The sequence below is a fragment of the Lynx rufus genome, unplaced genomic scaffold, assembly GCF_022079265.1.
Source record: "Lynx rufus isolate CCGP_SWC_20201006 ecotype Redwood Valley unplaced genomic scaffold, mLynRuf1.p SCAF_15, whole genome shotgun sequence".
Classification (NCBI taxonomy): domain Eukaryota; kingdom Metazoa; phylum Chordata; class Mammalia; order Carnivora; family Felidae; genus Lynx; species Lynx rufus.
The window spans coordinates 23,503,542-23,513,017 of NW_025814829.1; positions in this window are offsets into that span (position 1 = coordinate 23,503,542).

The window sequence follows — 9,476 nt, forward strand, 5'->3', positions numbered from 1 at the left end:
GTAGCTAGGCTGGGGCCGCGAGCTGGCAGGGCAGGAAGCCTTCGCACAATTGAGCCTTTCCTTTGCCCGGGGACCCGCCACCCCTCCCCAGCAAGTCCTCGGGCTGCAGTTAGTTCGGTCGGTTCACTGAAAGGGGGCAGATGAATCCGCCAGCCTCCTCAACCCGCTTCTGACTCCGCCCACCCTTCCTTCCTCTCTACCCCTATCTGAGCTGGATCTCGGGTGCAGAGGAGAGGGGAGGCCCCAGAAGTGCCCGGCAAATAGTAGGTGCTCAGTAAAATAACGTGACTTCTTCCCACGTTCTCTACTTTGCCGCTGCCCCTCCTCCTTCTAGGGCCCGTGGAAGTGGGGGGAGGGGGCAGAAGACGAGAGAGAAAATGACAAGACCCGAAGAGCGTTCTCGGCCAGAACCTCGGCAACCTCTCCGCGGTGCAAGGATTCCACCCCCCATCCCTCATACCCCCACCCCCACCCCCACCCTCACCCCCGCTTCCGGGCCTGAGGGCTTCCAGACTCTGCAGGAAGAGGGCAGAAGGAAATCAGGTGGCCTCTGCCTCTGGAGCAAGCTTTGAGCTCTGTGGGTGAAAGGGAGTAACTGTGGCCAAGGACCCAGCCGATTGGGATCAGAGATTTCACCAGCTCTAGCCATCATGAGGACTGATTGATTTCCGGGGTCTTGAGGGGCTGAAGGATAGAAAGCAGAAAGGTCAACTCCCTGGGAGGTCTCTGAAGTATCAACCAGTAGGAAGCTGAGCAGGGTCAGGATGAGACCCCTTGAGTTTTGCCTGGGGCCCTTTCCAGCCAAGCAGGCCGCAGTGCATGTGGACCTAAGGGAGGATGAAGGAGCACTAGACAGTGAACTAGCAGTGACCTTGAAGTTCCCATCTGATCAGGGGGAAGGATTTTGACATGAAAGGAATGAATTGTCTTTTGCGGTGGGGAGGGGGCTGTCTCTGCGGGGCACCTGAGATGAGGGTGTCATGGCTAAAAGTATGGGCTCCTCAGGCAGACTGTCTGGGCTCAAATCCTGGATCTACTACTTACTAGCCGTGGGAATTTGAACGAATTCTTGAACCTCTGACCGCCCCGATTTCGTCGTCTGTAAATGGGATAATAACTGTTACTATCTCATAAGATTGTTGGGAGGATTAAGTGCGATAAACACGGGTGGCCCGCTTAGAAGAGTGCGGGATGTCACTCACCATGCATTATTGAGTCTGAGTCCTACAACCTTGCATCCATTTGACATTCAACGATGTGCTACCTGGAATTCTTCCTTTCTTTGCGCAGTCCCCTCTGCCTGCAAAGGGGAGCCTGGTGCTTTAAGAAGCAGCACTGGGGGCGCCTGGGTGGCGCAGTCGGTTAAGCGTCCGACTTCAGCCAGGTCAGGATCGATCACGCGGTCCATATGTTCGAGCCCCGCGTCAGGCTCTGGGCTGATGGCTCAGAGCCTGGAGCCTGTTTCCGATTCTGTGTCTCCCTCTCTCTCTGCCCCTCCCCCGTTCATGCTCTGTCTCTCTCTGTCCCAAAAATAAATAAAAAACGTTGAAAAAAAAATTAAAAAAAAAAAAAAGAAGCATCACTGTCTCTGGGGAGCCTGGGTCATGATCTCACTCCTAGGTTCGAGCCCTGTGTGGGGCTCTGTGCTAACAGCCCAGAGCCTGGAGCCTGCTTAGGATTCTGTGTCTCCCTCTCTCTCTCTCTCTCTCTCTCTGCCCTTTCTCTCTGCTCCTGCTCTATGTCTCTATCTCTCAAAAATTAATAAATGTTAAAAAAAATCATTTAAAAAAACAAGAAGCACTGTCCCTTCTTGAGGGCTCATAGGGTGGATTGGCTGAGCTCCTTGGCCCTCCTAGGCCCAGGGACCAAGATTACACAATAGTCATACAAACCAGTATCAGAGACTGAATTGCCCCTGACCCATCCTGAGGTGAGACACAGGGGCCCTCACCCACATGGGTAATGCTGGAATGATGCTGTTCCTTGGGCACTACCCAGAAAGATAAAGAGGGCCAAAGCCATGATTTGTAAGAGTTTAATTTCTTCCATTGGTGCATATGATTAATAGCCCCCCCCCCCATTTGTGGATGGCTGATCCTACAAGTCCTCTCTGACCCTGCTCCAAATGTCCCAATCATAAACCTCAAGCAGATAAACATAATAGCATGTGGACAGGTTGGAAGGCAGAGAAGAAACAGGCCAGTCTGGTTGGGGTGACGGGCAGTGGATGTGAAGGCTCCTGGGAGAGAAGGTGGCCAGGACAGAGCAAGAGAGAAGCCAGAAGCAACTCTGGACAAAGCGCTGTTGGGGTGTAAGCAGAGTCCCCGCCCATCCCGCAAGTGGCTTCTGCCAAGTGTCTACTCTGTGAGTGATTTTCCTCTGAACACAGTGATGACTCAGTTGCTCTGAATCAAGCAAATGGATTTTCCTTAAATATGAAAATCAATAAGAAGTAAAGGCAAGGGCCTGGTTGTGGGGAGTGGAGGGTGGAGACAACAACAGGGGTGCTGGGGAGTGAAAGGGTTGGTAATTGAAGAAGATGCAGGCTCACTGCTGGGGACCCTTGCTCAGCAAGTGTTCCCCTTCCCCCCTATTGGCTCATGAAGAAAGTGGCCTCCAGGCCCTGCTGACCTTATTGAGACTTCTTAAAACCCAACAACTCCCTTTGCCCCCGACTCCTTGCACAGCTTAGACTCAATCCTGCTTCAGGGCAGAAGATTGTTAACAAGAGGATTAATGTCAATGTGACAAATGGGTTTTAAAAAACCAGCCCAGGAGCCTGTTGTCACCCTTATGGAGTCTCAGACCTGGCTTGAGTTGAGATGAGGGCTTTGGGAGCCTCAGGAAGCACATAGCAAGTGACATTTCCAGGTCCAGCCTGATTTCTTTGGGGGCTCTGCCTGTTTTCCTGGAACACTGAGGTCTATGGATCAATGCTCATTTGTTTCACCACTAGGGTTATCTGATGGGGGACCTCGGGGATTTGAACAGAGTCACAGCTCTCACGTTCCATGTGACCCACGGAGGAAATGCCTTTACCTCTGGGCTCTCTTGTTGAGGGTTTCCAGAGAAGTTGTAAGGCCCTTGGTGGGGATATGAAGACAGCACATTGCTTTATTTTCTTGGCCATTTAGTAAATGCCATTAGAGCTTCTGAGGTGGAGTCCGAGGGAGTCTCTGACTTCCTCCTCCTCAGCACAGTGGAAAAACACTGGGCATGGTATCAGGAGACCTGAGTCCGTGCTTTGGTTCAGCGGCTTGCTGAAGGGCGTCACCTCCGTGTGCTCATCACTAAAAAGGGGTGTTGACACCCAGGGGACAACAATCATCACCCACCAAGGCTTAGGTGAGTAGTCAGTGAGATAATGGAAAAGAAAGTGGCTATCAAATGCTGTGCAAATATAAGCAGAAGTGTGATAATCAGACGGAAAGCATCAGCCCACATCCCCAGCCCATCCTCTTCCCCACCCCAGTCACATGCCCTCTGGTTATGGGCTCAGGGCTTGAAAACTCATTTTTAAGTGGTAGAGAGCTGACTGTCCACTAATAACCCTTGCCCTTTCTAGCTTGACTCATTAACCCGTGAGGGGCTGCGTGACGGTGAGATGGGGTGGAGTGTGGACAAAGCAGTTGTCCCCGTCTGTGGCCACTCAGGCCTCGTGACTGGCCTCAGGACCCCCTTTAAGAAGGGCGCTCTGTGTTGATTGTTTGAGCTGAGGAGGACCTGGGAGAAACAGTCTGTGGGAAAAGCTGGCACAGTAATGAATGTTTTACGAGACGGAGCGAGTCACTGCCTTATCGGGAAGATGCTGCTTCTCCCTTTCTTTGTTACCAGGAAGTGAGATGTACTGAAATTCATCACAGTGTTTTTCCAAAGATGGCTTTTCAAAAGAAGTGTCTCTTTAAGGGGCCAGGAGGACAGAGAAGGAGTTGGCAAGGAGAAGCAGTCCCCTTTAAGAAGGCTGGCTCTGGCTGTAGCAATCCTGGAGCCGGTAACAGTCCATACCTTCTGTAGCACTTGGCTGCAATTCCAAGCACTTCATATACATTAATCCATTTAATCCTCACAACAACCGCTTGAAATAGGCACCATTTTTGTTTGTATTTTATAGGTGAAGCAAGTGAGGTCAATATCGTGCGTGGGTCTTACAGCTCGTAAGTGCCAGAGCCATGGTCTGAACTGGCAGCCGGGCTCCTGAGTCCATACTTTCAAGTGCTCCGTATCTGCAGAGAAAGGGAGTCTCTGGGTGGTAATGTGGGGTAGCAGCGAAGGGCTCCATCATTTACTAGCCTCAGTACATTTCCTCCTCTCTTTCTTTCTTCCTTCCTTCCTTCCTTTCTTCCTTTCTAACAGCTTTTTTGAGGTATAATGATTGTGACGTTCACCCATTGTAAGTGTACAATTGTATGATTTCTAGTAAATCGATAGACTTGTGCAGCCATCACTACAACCAAGTTCTAGAACGTTCCCATCACCCCCAAACTTTCCTCTTTCAGTATATGTTTTTTTTCTTCATTTTTTTTCAGTATATGTTTTAATCTGAGTCCCAACTCCCTCATCTGTAAAATGTAAAAAAAGTGCCTGCCTCATAGGCTTGTTATCAGCACTAAATGAGCTTGCAAATGGTGTATGGTAAATGCCCAAGCAATGTTGTTTACCATACAGTCTCTTAGAGTCATTTTTTTTTTTCTTAGAGTCATTTAAATACAGACTTTCAGAACTGGGAGTGGTCTTAAAGACTATCTAATCCCACCCTCTCTTTTAAGAGATAAAGAAGCTAAGGTGCCAACTTGTTAAGCAACTTGCCCATTGAGAACACACAGCCAATTTAGTGGCATGGCTGGCACTGAAACCGGTCTCTTGGTTGATAGCTCAGTGCTCTCTTATCTCTGGAGAGACTTTCTACCCAAGGCACAAGGATGTCATTGTCTGGCCCCCCTGCTGTTTTGTGGGTGCCCCCAGAACAATGCCAATTGGCAGACACACACCCTGGGGGTTTGCTTGTGTGAGAGCTGGAATGCCCAGCATGCTGGCCTTGGAACAGAGAATGCAGCTGGGGAAGGCTGGGTGCAGAATCGAGGGACAAGAGCCAATGTGGAGGCTGAGGCAGGAATGTCCATTTTCAAAACAGGGGATGCAATGACTCAAGGCATCTAGGAGACAGCCAGTCTCTGTAGAGCCCATTTTTGTTTGTATTTTATACGTGAAGCAAGTGAGGTCAATATTGTGCGTGGGTCTTACAGCTCGTAAGTGCCTCAAGGCACCACCCATGCCTAGAGCCCATGGGTAGGCCAACCTCATGGGCATGTGACTTGTGCAGTTACACAGGACCCGAGGCTTAGAAGGACCCTCTGTTTGGTTTAATGCTTTCCTGTTGCAATGTTTAAATTTTATTTATTTATTTACTTATTTATTTATGTTTATTTATTTTGAGAGAGAGAGAGAGAGAGAGAGGGCACACGAGTTGGGGAGAAGCAGAAAGAGAGGGAGGGAGCAAGAGAGAATCCCAAGTAGCACTCAAACCCACAAATCGAACCATGAGCTCATGACCTGAACCAAAATCAAGAGTCAGACACTCAACTGACTGAGCCACCCAGGCGCCCCTCTCAATAATTTTTTTAAATACAGGAGCCCACATTTTTATTTTGCATTGGACTCTGGAAATTATGTAGCCGGTTTTACGCATTGGACAAGGAACAGAGCCTAAGCTAGACTCTTTTTATTTTTAAGTTTTATTTTTTTAAGTAAACCCTACCCCCAACATGCGGCTTGAACTCATGACCCTGAGATCAGGAGTCTCATGCTCTACCAAATGAGCCAGCCAGGCACACCCCAAGCTAGATTCTTAAGGCCTCAGTAAAGAATGGTATGTCTTCACCCAGAACTTATATACAAACTATGTAAGGTATACAACATAGTCCTAGAATCTTCATACTGAGTATTAAGAGAAATAGAAGTTGCAAAACAATTTGCATAATATGATCTATGTCAAGAGATGCCTCACAAAACTATATATTTCTATGCGTACATAAACCTGTATGCAAATACACTTTTTTTTGGTAAGTCTGGAAAGACACTCTAAACTGATGTCAATGGTTACTTCTGGGAGAGTCATCAGGGGAGTCATTAATTTTTTCTGTATGCTTGAATTGCTGTGGTTATTCTTACAAGGAACATGCATCCATGTATGACTTATACAATGACAAATAAAATGGTAAGGTATTGGGGCACCTGGATGGCTCACTCAGTTAAGCATCCAACTTCGACTCAGGTCATGATCTCGCTGTTTGTGAGTTCGAGCCCCGCGTCGGGCTCTGTGCTGACAACTCAGAGCCTGGGGCCTGTTTCGGATTCTGTGTCTCCCTCTCTCTCTGACCCTCCCCCGTTCATGCTCTGTCTCTCCCTGTCTCAAAAATAAATAAACGTTAAAAAAAAGAAATGGTAAGGTATTCCTAATATATTCTGTGAACATTTTCTTCTATCAATAAATATTCTTTAAAAAAAAATTTCTTTTAGTGTTTACTTATTTTTGAGAGATAGAGAGAGAGAGCACGTGCGAGCAGGGAAGGGGCAGAGAGAAAGGGAGACACAGAATCTGAAACAGGCTCCAGGCTCTGAGCTGTCAGTGCAGAGTCCGATGCGGGGCTTGAACTCACAACCCATGAGATCATGACCTGAGCCGAAGTCAGACAACCAACCAACTGAGCCACCCAGGCGCCCCGTGTCAATAAATCTTCTTAAAATACTAAGAAAAGAAGTGTCTTGAGACGGGAAAAAACGGTATGAAGTTGGACCACTGAAAAGTGGTAGATAGAGGCGAAAGGTTTTCAGGCCCATGATAGGGCTTGAGGGGGAGCAGGGCTAGACCAAGAGAAGGGAATTAGGTGTGAGAAGCCATTGACAAGAGCGTGGGAGCTGTGGCATCCACTTGGGTGGCAGTGGGGTGACTGGAGGTGTTGGACGGCTGTGAGTTGTCAAACGAACCTGGCGATTGAGGTTGTAGAGGTGACTTTGGCTGCACTAAGCAGAAATGGATGAGTTGGGGATAGGCAGGGATTCCCCTACACAGGGAAGAGGCATGAGGCCTGATGCAGGATTCCCCATGAACTGGGAGGTTTCAGGCAGTGTGTACAATGGACAGAGTACAAGCTTTGGGGTGAGGGCTGCAATCGAGTGTCAGATTCACTGTGTTCTCTGTGACCATAACTTTGGTTTCTTTCTATGAAACAGAAATGATCCTGACAATATATACCTGGCAGGGTTTGGGGTAGGATTTGATGAGGTGATGTAGGTAAAGCATCGGACCCAGTGCCTGACACAGACCCAGAGCCCCCAAATGTGCCCCTTTCCCTTTAATTGATTCTGTGGTTTGAGGAACTAAAATGGCAAGAGATCATCTGCATATATAAAGAGCCACACTTTCAAGTCCGTCCCTCCCAGTTTTCTGGGAGAGCCACTGCAGGCCAGGATCCTGAGCTCCAGCCTGCAAATGCCTGAGCTGAGCCAGCCTGGAAGGGAGAGGAGCTAGCTGCAAGCCAAGGCACTGGGCAGCAAGACAAAGGAGGAGGGCTCAGGGCTCTGACTCTCAAGCTGCTGGGACGAGCTGCGCTGACTTTGGGGCAACCTGGCAAGGGGTCCTACTCTGGGATCTCGAGAAAATTAGTGCTCTGTGAACGCTCACCCCAGTTTCCCCACATTTCTCTCAGCCCTGGTCCTTTCTGCACATCCCCCTCAGCTCTGGGGAGTGTGGGAAGGAATGACTGACGGGCCCTGCTGGTGCAGCCCTCCCCCATCTGTACAGATGTGCCCAGCAGCAGCTGTACCATGCAGGCTACACCTGTTGCCTAGATCAGCTGCTGTAACTCTACTCCTGGGATAGCAGGCCAGGTGCCCAGGCTTTGCAGACGTCCTCCTTTTGGCAGGTGGAAAGGGATGGCTTCTGCCTGTCACAACAGCTCATGGAGGCTGCCTGGAAGGTGCTGGGTCCCTGAGAATCTCAGCTACAGACTGGAACCCCTTCCAGCCCAGAGTTCTGTATACCTGTCCCATAGGCCCCCGTTGGTTCTCTGGCTGCTCCCACCCCTACCACTTAGGGGTGGGGGAGACCAAGGAGCAAGGAGGGAGACAGACACCTCCAGTGGGATCCCTTTAGCTATCCTGGCAGCGGAACAACAATGTGAACCAGAGGAGTCAAAGAGAACTAGAGCTGGGGAGTAGACTTGCAGTGGGGCCAAGGATTAGGAAGAGTCTGAAAACGAGAGCAGAACTTGCTCTTGTGTGGCTTGGGCCGCTCAGACATTCGTTCTGGAGACGGCTGCCCTGGGAGACTTCCAGTCCAAACTGAGCATGCGTGGAGGCGTGGCCTGGGCAGGCATCGTAGGAGCCGCGCACAAACTTTCCTCTAAGCCGTGGGAGAGCTCGTGGAGCGCCTGGGTGCGGAGCAAATCCAGACGCCCCAGGAATCTGAGAAAATTTCAACAAGGCAGACCCGAGCCACACGTCCTCTGACATCCAGACCTACAGAGTGCATGGCACGTGCCAATACACATAAAAACCTGGTAGAAAACCAGATGGCGAATTGGCATTGCTGGTGTCTGGATTATACCCCCACACCCACTTCAGTCTTTGAATGAACATACCTTCCATTTCCCCATCATACTACACATTCAGGGAAAGGAACCGTGAGCCGGTGACGCTCACAGTGATGCCAAGGCATTAGCAAGAAGGTGTTCTCCAGTTCCCCATGAACCCTGGCGATGCCAGGACAAACAGCACATGTGGCCAGCGGCTCCAGGCCAGATGTGAGACACTTCTGACCCCTGCTGGCGGGTTTCTCTCTGCAGCAACCAGGGAAAGCCCCGGGGAGAATGGAGTATTGGAAAAAGCTTGCAATCTGTCTGGGAGGGGTAGGGAGAAATACCCCAGGGCAGAATCTCTCCTCATCTGGAGCTCCTCTGATGAAACCAAGAAATTAGAGTAAAACCCAGACTGAGTTTCTGGGAGGAGTGAGACAGACTAGCGTGTCCCTTCAGCCCCTGTGGCTTGGAACAAGTCCCTGCTGCAGATCCCTGAGAACCTAAATTCGGAAACCATTAGCAACACTCCATTAGCCAAATTCAACCACTCAACAAGGGGGGGAAAAAAAAAAAGGAAAATAGAAAAGAAAAACCTCTCCCTCTCTCTCTTTCTTATTCCAGTGCAGAGCCTTCCTGAACTTTTAGCTTAATTTATTCTGAGTCTGACATTCCCCCACTTAGACCTGGGGCTAACAGTGTGATAATCATGGCTTTAATGTCTTTCTTTCCATGGAAAGAGCTTAGTATTACGCTCTTTGGAAAACCACTGCTAAGAAAGCTGACATCTAGGATATTTGCATCTGTGGTTAAGTTATTTTAGGAATCAGTTTGGACACCCTGGAGACAAAATCCAAGTCTTCCAGAATCTTTACTGGAATAGTCACAGGAGCCAAAGGAGCA